Consider the following 12,784-nt stretch of genomic DNA (forward strand, 5'->3'; position numbering starts at 1 on the left):
GCCTCGTTTCCACTGAGCGGAACGGTTCGGATCGGTACAGTTTGGAAGGGTTAGAATGGTCCGGTCTATTCAGGTGAGCGTTTCCACTGCAAGTCGAGCCACCAGGGGCCATGCAGCGTTTACACCAAATGATGTGTTTGCTTTGCTCTTTCATTTGACGTGAGCATTGAAGTTTTCCTGTCCGCCAATCAGTGGAATCTATCGTGTGACCAGGACCGGACTGGGAATAAAAAACAGCCCTGGAAATAATTTCATACCAGCCCCAGTGGCGTAGCGTGGGTTGTCAGCACCCAAGGAAAGGCAAGTAATTTGCGCCTCTAACCAGCGGACATTTAGCGCTCTCTGGGTCCCTACCACTCATACAGAATTAAAACCCCTTATGGTACATTTTAGGATTTACCACTCCTTTTCTTTGTTCTCCTTTCTTTCCCTTTTATCTCTCTCTATCCTAACTTCTTGTTTTTTTTCCATCTCTCTCTATCTGGCTTTCTTGTTCTCATATTCTTTCTCTCCCTTTTTCTTTGTTCCTCCCCCACTTTTCCTCTCTCTTCCATGTATTTCTCTCTTTTTATTCCTTCTCTTACTCCTTGTTGAGGGGGGGGGGGGGGGGGTGGCGGGGGAGGCTGGGAGAGCGGCACAGGCTCCAAGGACAGCCCAGCTGGGAGGCCACAGGCTCTAGGAACAGCCCAGCTGGCCCCCCTCCCCACTACCTAATACACTGCTGGCGCCCCCTCCCCGCTATCTAATATACTGATGACGCCCCCTCCCCGCTATCTAATATACTGCTGACGCCCCCTCCCCGCTATCTAATATACTGCTGACGCCTGCTCCCCGCTATCTAATACACTGCTGACCCCCCCTTCCTGATATATAATACACTGCTGACCCCCCCCCCCCCCCCCAGCTATCTAATACACTGCTGACCCCCCTTCCTGCTATATAATACACTGCTGAAGCCCCCTCCCCACTATCTAATATACTGCTGACCCCCCCTTCCTGCTATCTAATAAACTGCTGACCCCCCTCCCCTAATACACTGCTGACCCCCCCCCCTTTCCCCTAATACACTGCTGACCCCCCCCCCCTTTCCCCTAATACACTGCTGACCCCCCTTCCCTCCCCTAATACACTGCTGACCCCCCTCCCCTAATACACTGCTGACCCCCCCTTTCCCCTAATACACTGCTGACCCCTCCCCCCCCAATACACTACAAAATAGCAGTATTAACTAGTGATTGACCGATATCGGTTTTTCGTTGCCCATAACGGTACCGATATTTTGGCCAATGTGTATTGGTATCGGTCGATATTTTTGTACATTTAAAACATTTTTTTTTTTTTTTTTTGACAGGTACTTTTTTGGAGGGATCTGGGGGTCTAAAAGACCCCAAACCCCTCTTCTGCATTTAAAAGCATTCAAAACGACAAATTTGGCTGTTTTGAATGCTGTCATTTTTTTTTATCTGGCGCCAGACAGTACTCGGGAGTGATGTCACTCATGACATCACTTTCGTTTTTTTGCATGGAGACCCAATCAGAGCCAAATGCGGCTTTGATTCGGTCTTCGACGGCCATGCAGGCTGGTTGCCCCGACGAGCCGCAAAAAGTGGCGGGGGGATGTCCCCTCCTGCTCCTTGTAATGACAGCCGAGCGGCTTCTCAGCCGCATCGGTTGTCATTAAAAGACAGCCGACCGTCGGCTATGGACGCCGGTACCGGGGTGATGCATCTAGCTGCAGGCATCACTCCGGTATAGCACTTTCCCTAAATATCGGCAATATCGGTCACCTCCGGGGCCGATTCCAATATATCGGGGAAAGTGCATATCACCGATAATTGGTCGATCCCTAGTATTAACAATGCTGACCTCCCTCCCCCTAATACACTATTGACCCCCCCTTAAACTAATACACTGCTGACCCCCCCTTAAACTAATACACTAGTAACCCCCCCTTCCCCTAATACACTGCTGACCCCCCTTAAACTAATACACTAGTAACCCCCCTTCCCCTAGTACACTGCTGACCCCCCCTTAAACTAATACACTAGTGACCACCCCCTCCCCCTAATCCAATGCTGTCCCCCCTCCCCCTTAAACAATGCTGATCCCCCCACTCCCTAATACCATGCTGTTCCCCCCGGCCCCCTCCCCCTTATATAATGCTGATCCCCCTCCCCCTAATACAATGCTTTCCCCCCCGGCCCCCTCCCCCCAATAAAATGATGACCACAACCCCCCTGCCCCATCCTGCTAATACAATGCTGACCCCCCCCTCTGGCATCCTCCCCTAATACAATGCTGTTCCCCCAGCCCCCTCCCCTAATACAGTGCTGACCCCCCCTCCTGATAATAAAATGCTGCCCCCCCGGCCCCCTCCCCCTAATAAAATGCTGATCCCCACCATATGGCCCCCTCCCCCTAATACAATGCTGTTCCCCCCTCCCCCTAATACAATGCTGACCCCCCTTCCCCTAATAAAATGCTGACCCCCCGGCCCCCTCCCCCTAATACAATGCTGATCTCCCCCTAACACAATGCTGACCCCCCTCCCCCTGATAAAATGCTGACCCCCCCCCGACCCCCTCCCCCTAATACAATGCTGATCCCCCCTCCCCTAATACAAATCTGTTCCTCCCCCCTGGCCCCCTCCCCCTTATATAATTCTGATCCCCCCTCCCCCTAATACAATGCTGCCACAACCCCCCCTAATACAACGCTATTCCCCCCCCGGCCCCCTCCCCCTAATACAATGCTGATCCCCACCTCCCCCTAATACAATGCTGATCCCCCCTCTGGCCCCCTCCCCCTAATATAATGCTGTTCCACCAGCCCCCTCCCCCTAAAACAATGCTGACCCCCTCCCCCTAATAAAATGCTGACCCCCCAGCCCCCTCCCCCTAACACAATGCTGATCCCCCCTCTCCCCCTAACACAATGCTGATCGCCCCTCTCCCCCTAATAGAATGCTGATCGCCCCTATCCCCCTAATACAATGTTGTTTCCCCCCTCCCCCTAAATTTGGGGGGGATCAGCATTGAATTAGGGGGAGGGGGCAGATCAGCATTGTATCTAAGGGGCCCTAATGCAATGCTGATTCCCCCCCTAAATGCAATACACGAGGTCCCCCTCCCCCCTCTTACCTGGCTGTCTACAACAGGGCAGCTCACTCAGTCAGTGTCCAGTGATACCTGCATCGATGCTGGTTGGTGTCTGTGTCGGAGGGAATAGGAAGGGAGGGATCAGATGCCGCTGTCAGGGTGAAGTCAGGAGATCCGCTGTTCTGTATCTGTAGGAACACCGCCGCGCAGATGTCCGCCCGCCCGCTGGCCGGATATGACCTCATGCCGCTCACAGCGGCTGGCCGCATACCATAGAATCGAGTGCAGCAGCCAGCGGACCGGCCGCATCTCAAAGCGGGCAGGGTGAAGTCAGGAGATCCGCTGTTCTGTATCTGTTGGAACAACGCCGCCGCCCGCCCGCCGGCCGGATATGACGTGATGCCGCTCACAGCGGCTGGCCGCATACCATAGAATCGAGTGCAGTGGACCGGCCACATCTCAAAGCGGCCCCAGGGCCGGCGGCCTACCGGGAAATTTCCCGGTATCCCGGTAGACAGTCCGGCCCTGCGTGTGACGCCAGTAGCTCCGCCCTAACCATTTCCTATGGCCCTACATCTGAAGCAGGACCAGGAATGGTGCGGTTTGGTTCGGTTGTATGGGCCACTTTCATAATGGAAACACTCAAATTAGCGTACCGTATCGAACCGACCCGAACCGAACCGATCCGCTCAGTGGAAACGAGGCCTTAATGTAGAATAAACAATATAACATTGCTAGATTACTATCAGAGTGCACTCTGTGTACTAACGGGGGGCCTCTTTATACTGAATTGCAAACGTCTCCTGTAAAGTGAGGCCTCACTAGTCTTCACTGGCAAGGAAATCCCAACAATCCAAGGAAAGTAATTGTAATCCAATAAAGGTACATTTGAAATTGCCGCCGGTTCCACCCCCCTGCGAACGTCACGTCGCAGGAGACGGAAGCCGGGGCACGGAGACGATCGGGAGGAAGAACCGCCACTAGACCCTGCTGGGCACATCGCTGGATCCCGGTGACAAGGTAAGTAACCCTGCTTACAGGATCCAGTGATGCTTCTGGCGGTACCCCGAGTGTGGCTCGGGGGCTACCGCTTTTGGCTCTGAAATTTAACCCCGAGCCACGCTCGGGAATACCGCTAAGAAGGTTAATGCAGATGTAGATACTGGATGTCTCTCACCTGAACCGGGAACTCTGCTCTGCGGCCAGGCCCCGCTCTGCTCAGCGTCTCCTTCTGCCTGTTAGCAACCTTCCACTCGGTCCCGCTACCGAGACTTTGCCACACACTTACACCGCTCACTTCAGCTCCGGTGTCCACCACTAGGCCTCTGCCTATCCTCCTGCGATCCGCAGCAGCTTTTCCCCTTCCTTCCAGTGTGCTGTCCTCGAGGCACGAGAGCGAGAATCCATCTCCCTTTATATAGACACTCCCAGCAAGCTCCGCGTATCCCATTGCTCCCTGGGAGAAGAGTCTCTCTCACAGCAGTCTATGATCCTGGCTCCTCCTGGACTACATCTCCCATAATTCCAGAGTCACTGTCTTTGCAAAACTTTAATAACAGATAACAGTTTAAACAATGCCAGCCATGCGACCCGGCTACATGTATATCCTATGATTTTAATACTTTCTAAGGCCATGACCTGGGAAAAGTATGTAGCGGGATAAAGCTGTTGTATACTGCTGAACATTTTTTATTTTTTTTCCCCTTTAATATAAAGTCATAATGTGCTAGTATAAATTGCATACTAGCACATAATGTGAAACTTACCTTAAAATGAAGCTGTTCCAGCGCCGCGATGTCAGCTCTTCAGGAGCTTCCATCTTCACCTGTTTTGCTTCTGGATTCACGGGCTCCTGCTCTGTGACTGGCCAAAGCCGCAATGATGTCACTCTCGCACTGAAGCCGCTGTTTACAGCACAGGACTCTGAAGGAACGGCACGGGTGGCCTGTTCATTCAGAGCGTATGCGCCAGTGATGTCACTGGCTTCATGTAATGTAAATATCTCCTAAACGGTGCACATTTTGGAGATATTTACAGTACCTATAGATAAGCCTTATTATAGGCTTACCTATAAGTAAAAGTCAGTAAAGGAAGTTTACTTCCTCTTTAGGTGGAAAAATGCCAACATATACTTATAGGCTCAGTGACTTCAAAAATTTTAAAGCCAGAGGATCAGCATGGCAGCAAGGCAACTTGTATTTCCTAGATGATACCGCAGCTTTTAGCAAAGTACCTTAATGCAACTGCCTACAGGAGGTGCTCTAAGACCAGATTGTTTTTGCAAGTTTTTCAAGTCTGTAGACTATTCTACTACATTAGCATTGTATGCATATACTCCCTAGTGATAAAACGTGTTTACTCATTGCTTCCTTTATATGGTGGAGTTATCTTATATTATATATAACTAATAAACCAGCCCTAACTAAATCATTTACATGCTATCAAACTTAGACTGGTTGTCAGCAGAATTATCTCTGTCACATATAACATTGCTAGGTATCTGGCTATTATGCTATCATGCTTAGCTGGAAACACAGTAGACCAGGGATAGACAAGAGGTGGAGATCTACCTGAACAACATGGGAGAAGCCAAAGATCACCGGTCACAGTGTCGCCTCGCCACACCTGATTTAAAGCTCTAATTGCTGTACTACTGCGTCGCAATTGCATGCATTACACGGACATTGTGGGTTAAAAACAGGTGGTGAGGAGTCAACATATCGCCTCCCCACCACCTGTCAAACACATTTAGGTCGCTAATTAGAGGAGCAGTAGTGCGTGGTGCACTTGTGAATGAGCCCCTTGGGCTCATTCACACCTAAAGTTGGGGGGGGGGGGATGTAACCCTGCGGTTTATTCACAGTTTTACTGTGCTGATGTACACACACACACATACCAGCAGGAATTAAACCTCCTGCTGCTTTTGGTGGGTGCTACTGCCTGCCAATCGTGACCCATTCAAGTAAATGGGCCCCTCTGAGAGCACCCTGCAACTGCATGCTTATACGTTAAGGTGAAAAACCTTACTGCTTTAGAACCACCATAAGTGGTTTGGTAACCGGTTGCAGGCCATAATGAACTTTGGGGTTTTAATTGGCCCCAAACAGCAAACATAAACAACCTCTTATTGTCCTGACCCCTGGAGTCCTGGAAAAACATTCAAAAACAGTCCAGAAAAAAATCCCATGTGCAAGGTGAATGCCAATATGGATTTCAACCGTGTGATGTAACTTCTTAGTCGTGCAAATTGCGATGGTGGCACCCTCCAAACACCGCCAAAAATAGGAGAAATGCAAACTCCCCGTAAGTAGTTGATCTGGTTGTTGGTATATATCAACAAAAGATCACAAAGCGCTTATTGGATCGCCAAAGTCTGGATCCATGGACCATGCACCCTTGTAGAGGAAATTCCTATGATCAGTCTCAGGGGACACAAACCAAACTCCTCATAGTGTAGTAATCAGGATAATCCAAGTTTATTAAAAGTCACCAAAAATTATAGCCAAACATGGCGAAAACTGCAGAAAATATTAAGCGAACAGACCTGTTTATCCCCGTGGAACATAGGGCTCTCTTACGGTCACCCGCACTACATGCAGGGAGCCGCGCCGCTTGAGGAAGTGTTCCGACCAGTGTGCGTTCCAAGGCAAGTCCAAAGCGAGGCAACGTGCATGTCAGCTTGACACATTTCGAGAATACTTCCTGAAGTATTGGTCCATGGATCCAGACCACGGAAATCCAATAAGTGCTTTGTGATCTTTTGTTGACATATGCCAACAGAGATCAACTACTTCCGGTGAGTTTGCATTTCTCCTATTTTTGGTGGTGTTTGAAGGGTGCCTCCATCACTATTTGCATGATTAAGATGTTACATCACACCGCTGAAATCCATATTGGCATTCACCTTGCACATGGGATTTTTTCTGGACTGTTTTTGAATGTTTTTACAGGACTCCATATTATTTATATATTTTACAATTTCTTGCGCTTTGTGTTGCAAGCACTTGCCACTGTTTTTAATGGATTGAGCTATTGGTTCATTGAATCACATATTTAATTAATTTTGTACCCATGATTTTAGGCTTATTTATGTTGGAGTGACTCCATCACATTATTTTAAAAAGTGTATTTATATATTTAGGGAGAATCAAATTGCATGAGAGCACTATTATATTTTTGAGGAATTAGCGCTACTACAATTGCAGCATGGAGGTAAGTATGGATGTTTGTTTTTTCTTAAACCCCAAACTTCTCCTTTAAGGCAGAACTCCAGGCAAATGGCTTAATACACAGATAAAATACATATATAGGAGCTGTTTTTCACTTCCAAAGCATTTGTATTTCTATCCATCCAGTCCTGAGATTTAGACATACAGCAGAGCCCTGCAGCAGCTTTAAAAAAAAAACTTTCGCTGTTCCCATTTGTTCAGCAGAGGGACTGGAAGCAGAAAGGCGACCTCTTAATGCCTTTTGGGAGCACGCAAAGTAATCTCCTCCCAATAATTAAATTAAAGTCCCCGCCTCTTCTATATCAATCAGCCGAGGCATGCTGGGACTTTAATTGTTGGGAAACGCAGCACTGCAGATTAATCCAATCCTTACCCCCAAAACTATTTATTAGTCCCCTTTCTTCCCCTAGCTCCCCCATCACTGAAAAAATAGGGCTCGGGATAGTTTTTCTTTTTGCTCCTTGCACTTTCACAAGTAGGGAGTCCCCTCTCTGCCTCCCCTTCACTGCAGGGAGCCCAGCACCATGTGTCAGAGTCTGCAGGTGAGTGCAGGATGAGTACTCTGCCTGTTCAGCCCTGGAATTAGACCTTAAAGGGTGCACAATTGCTTTGGATTAGACTAGGTTCACATCTGTGCAGGTGGTTCCCGCAGCGGGTCTTCACTAGAGATGTCACAAACCTAAAATTTGCCGCTCGCGAACGGCGAATGCGAACCTCCGCAAATGTTCGCGAATGGGCGAACCGCCATAGACTTCAATAGGCAGGCGAATTTTAAAACCCACAGGGACTCATTCTGGCCACAATAGGGATGGAAAAGTGGTTTCAAGGGGACTAACACCTGGACTGTGGCATGCCGGAGGGGGATCCATGGCAAAACTCCCATGGAAAATGACGTAGTTGACACAGAGTCGGGTTTTAATCCATAAAGGGCATAAATCACCTAACATTCCTAAATTGTTTGGAATAACGTGCTTTAAAACATCCAGTGTGTGTATACGTTCAGGTATGATGTTGTATCAATCAGGTAGTGTAAGGGTTATGCCAACTTCACAGTGACAGACCAAACTCTGACAGACCAAACTCCCCATTTAACGCACCGCAAACAACCGCAAACAGTCCATTTGCAGTGGGTACAGTACAGCCTGTGGACCTGACACTCACTGGCAGGCAACTATAAAAAATATTATTTTTTTCAATTTGCAAGGTGCTGTGCCACCGTATATATGAGTGGTGGGCACTGCAGTGGGCACAGTACACTCTGTGGACCTTACACTCACTGGCAGGCCAGGCAACTGCAATTATAAAAAATATATATTTTTTTAATTTGCAAGGTGCTGTGCCACTGTATATATATGAGTGGTGGGCACTGCAGTGGGCAAAGTACACTCTGTGGACCTGAGACTCAGCGGCAGGCCAAGCAACTGCAATTATAAAAAATATATATTTTTTAATTTGCAAGGTGCTGTGCCACCGTATATATGAGTGGTGGGCACTGCAGTAGGCACAGTACACTCTGTGGACCTGACACTCACTGGCAGCTGGCATGCAACTGCAGAGGAAAAAAAAAAAATATTTTTTAAACTGCAAGGTACTGTGCCACCCGATATGAGTTTGGTGTTCACACATTACAGTCTGTGGTGGGTCTGTGGCCTCTCACACACGGCGGGCAGGCAACTGCACTATATATATATATATAAATATATATATATATATATATATATATATATATATCAAAAAAAAATTTAACTGAAATACCAGCCCTAAAAAGGGCTTTTTGGGGGTGCTGTCAGGATGCTGTTCTTACAACAGGAGTGGACCGAGAACACTATCTAACAACTGTCCCTATTAACAGAAGCAGCAGCAGCACTCTCCCTGCTCTCACTAACACACTGCTTCAGAATGATCTAAGATGGATGCTGCCCTTGCTTTTTTATAGGAGGTGGGAGGGTGTGGGAGGGAGGGTATGCTGATTGGCTGGAATGTGTCTGCTGACTGTGAGGTACAGGGTCAAAGTTTGCCTCAATGATGAATTATAGGGGCGGACCGAACATCGCATATGTTCGCCCGCATCGGCGGACGCGAACAAGCGATGTTCGCCGGGAACTGTTCACCGGCGAATAGTTCGGGACATCTCTAGTCTTCACCTGTTCTCACAGCCTGGTGCTACCATGCCGTTCTGCAGTAATTACTTCAAAACGCTGAAAACGCTCAGTAAATACCGCATGAACAGGTGTTAAACGCAGTTCACAGAAGGAAATAAATATTTAAATGCATGCAGTAAATAAGCAGTGATCCAGGCATGCGGTATTTGGGGAAAGTGTACTGGTTGTCAAGAAGCGGACAGGCAGACAGCCGAGCGGCTTCTCAGCCGCATCGGTTGTCATTACAAGACAGCCGACCGTCGGTGGACGCCGGTACCTGGGTGATGCCTCTAGCTGCAGGCATCACTCCAGGACAAGCACTTTCCAAAATATCAGCAATATCGGCCACCTTGGTGTCCGATTCCGATATATCGGGAAAGTGCATATCGGCCCTCGATATATATATATATATATATATATAATCAGTCGATCCCTACTGCCTACACTTATATAGTGTTTGTCACCAGTCTGAAAACCATATAGCAAAAAATGTATCCTGTATAAGCACAGAAAAAAAGAAGGCTATTATGTTGGCAAAAAAGTGGCGGAAGGGTATTATTTATAAAAATATTGTTTTAATGTTGCATTTTTTCCACAATGGAAACATTTCAAAGTAGAATATACTGTATAAACAACAAAGAATACCCGGACAAGGTAAACCAAATCCACATGAATGTGAGTATGAACTCGCAGTAGACAATAAAAAGCCACAAACATAGACACACATAAAAAACAGGAACTAAAAGATATTATCGTCCGGACGCCAGAGTGATACCACACAGAAGAACTCCAACCGGCAATCGCCGTATGTATATCCTAACAATAAAGGAAGTAAATGTGGAGTTTCCCTGTGTGGATCCCTGGGGGCTCGAGCTAGTGAGGCTGGGAACACGTAGGATAGAAAGGTGAGTGGAACCACGTGGAAGAACTTCCTGCTGTGCACTAGGACATAGCCAGATGGAAAAATTGTCTATAACTCAATGATGTTCCCGGTGATGAAACAGTCTGCAAATATGTCTCATGAAAAATTCATCCTATTCACCCTACAATTCCGGGCCGGTATACTTCAGGAAATGTGGAGTGATTCTCTGGTCATAAAACCAATGCATAGCTTCGTCTGGACGAGACGAAGCTGCACATTGGTTTCGTGAAACGCGTTGACGTCATCACCTACCGAGACGCCACTTCTCATATTCCCAGATGGGAGGGGAGCTTTGCAATGGAAGGCTGTGTTTGATCAGCTGAGATAAACTGATGGCAACCTGAACAGACTTTCCTATTAATGCACCAGCATATGCCAAGAACAATCTGCATTTCCTGAAGTATACCGGCCTGGAATTGTAGCAGTCCTCATTAAAGACTGATCATTCCAGGGAGGGTAAAGTACCTATAGACCCCGAATGCATGTCCAGCACTAGCTAAAGGTAGCAGTGCTATGTTACTGCTAAATTGCAACTTGCACTATGCTATTTCTGTGGAGGCTGACTTCATAAAAGGCTTTCACCGTCTTTTCATGTCTCCTCTCATACCGGTGAATTTTTCCACTACTGTTGTTATAAACTGGTATATACTAATATTTCATATCCAATATGAATATAGATCTTTGTACATCACCACTTCACAATAGGATGAATTTTTGCAGACTGTTTCATCACCGTTTGTGCAAAAAGGTAAATCAGCGCAATTAAATATAAAGTGGTATAGTGTTAAGACCCAATAATTTGGGACACATAAAGACCCCCTACTGAGGAAGTCATGATGCGAAAGCATAATACGCCACGCGTATAGGGGACGGAGACCTGGACGGACGAGCGGCGACCCACCAGCACGGCTCCCGACAGCTACTGTTTTTGGCGTGTACGGTCCGCACAAGCCCATTGTGCTGATTCATGTGAGTGCAATTCTACTTTGAATGTGAATCAATTAAAGGATAGTAGCAGTGTACACTTAGATGCCTCATTATCTTTATTCACATATCATGTCCATGGGATGGTGAGAGATCGATCCAGGAAGTGGCATTTTTTATTGAGGATTCAATGCTGGTTTAATGCTTCAGTGAGGTGAGAGGCCATCTGGTGGCTAAACGGTGGGGGTGTCACTTGCACTTTTATATGGAAACATCTATCAAGCGCTTTATTGAATTTTAAACCACGGTTATATTTATATTTTAGTGGACTCTTATGCACTTTACTTTGAATGCACTTTATGGACATTATATATTGCTCCTAAGAGGAATATATATTGCACTGTAAGCGAGTTTATTGATTTATATGATGCACATTGTCACTTTATTTGATTTTATATAGCGCTGTATACATATTTGTCTATGTTTCATCACCGTAATTATCATTGAGTTGTAGACAATTTTTTCCTCTGGCTATGTCCTAGTGCAGTGATGGCGAACCTTTTTGAGCCTGAATGCCCAAACTTTATCGCAAAACCAACTTATCTTTTTTAAAGTGCCAACACTGTTAAACAATTAAACTGCAGACGCCCAGCCACCCAGGTGATGAACGTACACTCCAAGAGGGATTGTAGTCAATTCAGCACTTACCCGGCACCGGCGTCCAGTGTCAATGTACCTGGAAGCAGCTTCTCCTTTAGTTGGTGCCTTTGATCACCCTTCTCACTCTTGATAGTGTCCTCTCAGCACCGTCTTCTTGCTCCTCTCTGGCTGGATTAATTCCAGGGGTTGTTGTGGCTTGGGCTCTCTCTCCCTCCTGAACCACCTCAGCCTCCTCTCACTCTTATCTCCACACTCCTCTCACACTTGCTCTCCATTCTCTCTCAGCCCTTTTTTTCCCCCTGGGCTCCAGGGTGTCCCCCCCCCCTTTTTTCCTCGGGGCATGCTGTAGTTTTTCTTTAATTGATTAAAAAGGAGCCATAGTCTTCCGGGACTACATGTTCCATGGTGTACTTGTCCTGGCTCCTCACTGGTCCCCGGCTTCGGCCAGTGGGGAGGCAGGAGGAATCAGAGTGGACAGCGATCTTAGCAAGCACAGCTCTGTCCCTGTCCCACGGTGCTTGACAGAAGAATGGGGGCGAGCGGGGGAAATACACAGGGGCCGTCGGACAGCCCACGCTCGCTTCTCCCCTTGCCACAGTGCTAGCAGTGGTGGCGGCTCTCACATATCCACAGGAAGGGCTCTGCGTGCCGGCTGTGGCACGCATGCCATAGGTTCGCTATCACTGTCCAAGTGCATAGCAGGAAGTACTTCCCCATGGTTCCACTCACCTTTCTTTCCTACCTGTTCCCAGCCTCACTAGCTCGAGCCCCTAGGGATCCACACAGGGAAACTCCACATTTACCTCCTTT

The sequence above is a fragment of the Pelophylax lessonae genome (assembly GCF_965119305.1).
Source record: "Pelophylax lessonae genome assembly, chromosome: 7".
Classification (NCBI taxonomy): domain Eukaryota; kingdom Metazoa; phylum Chordata; class Amphibia; order Anura; family Ranidae; genus Pelophylax; species Pelophylax lessonae.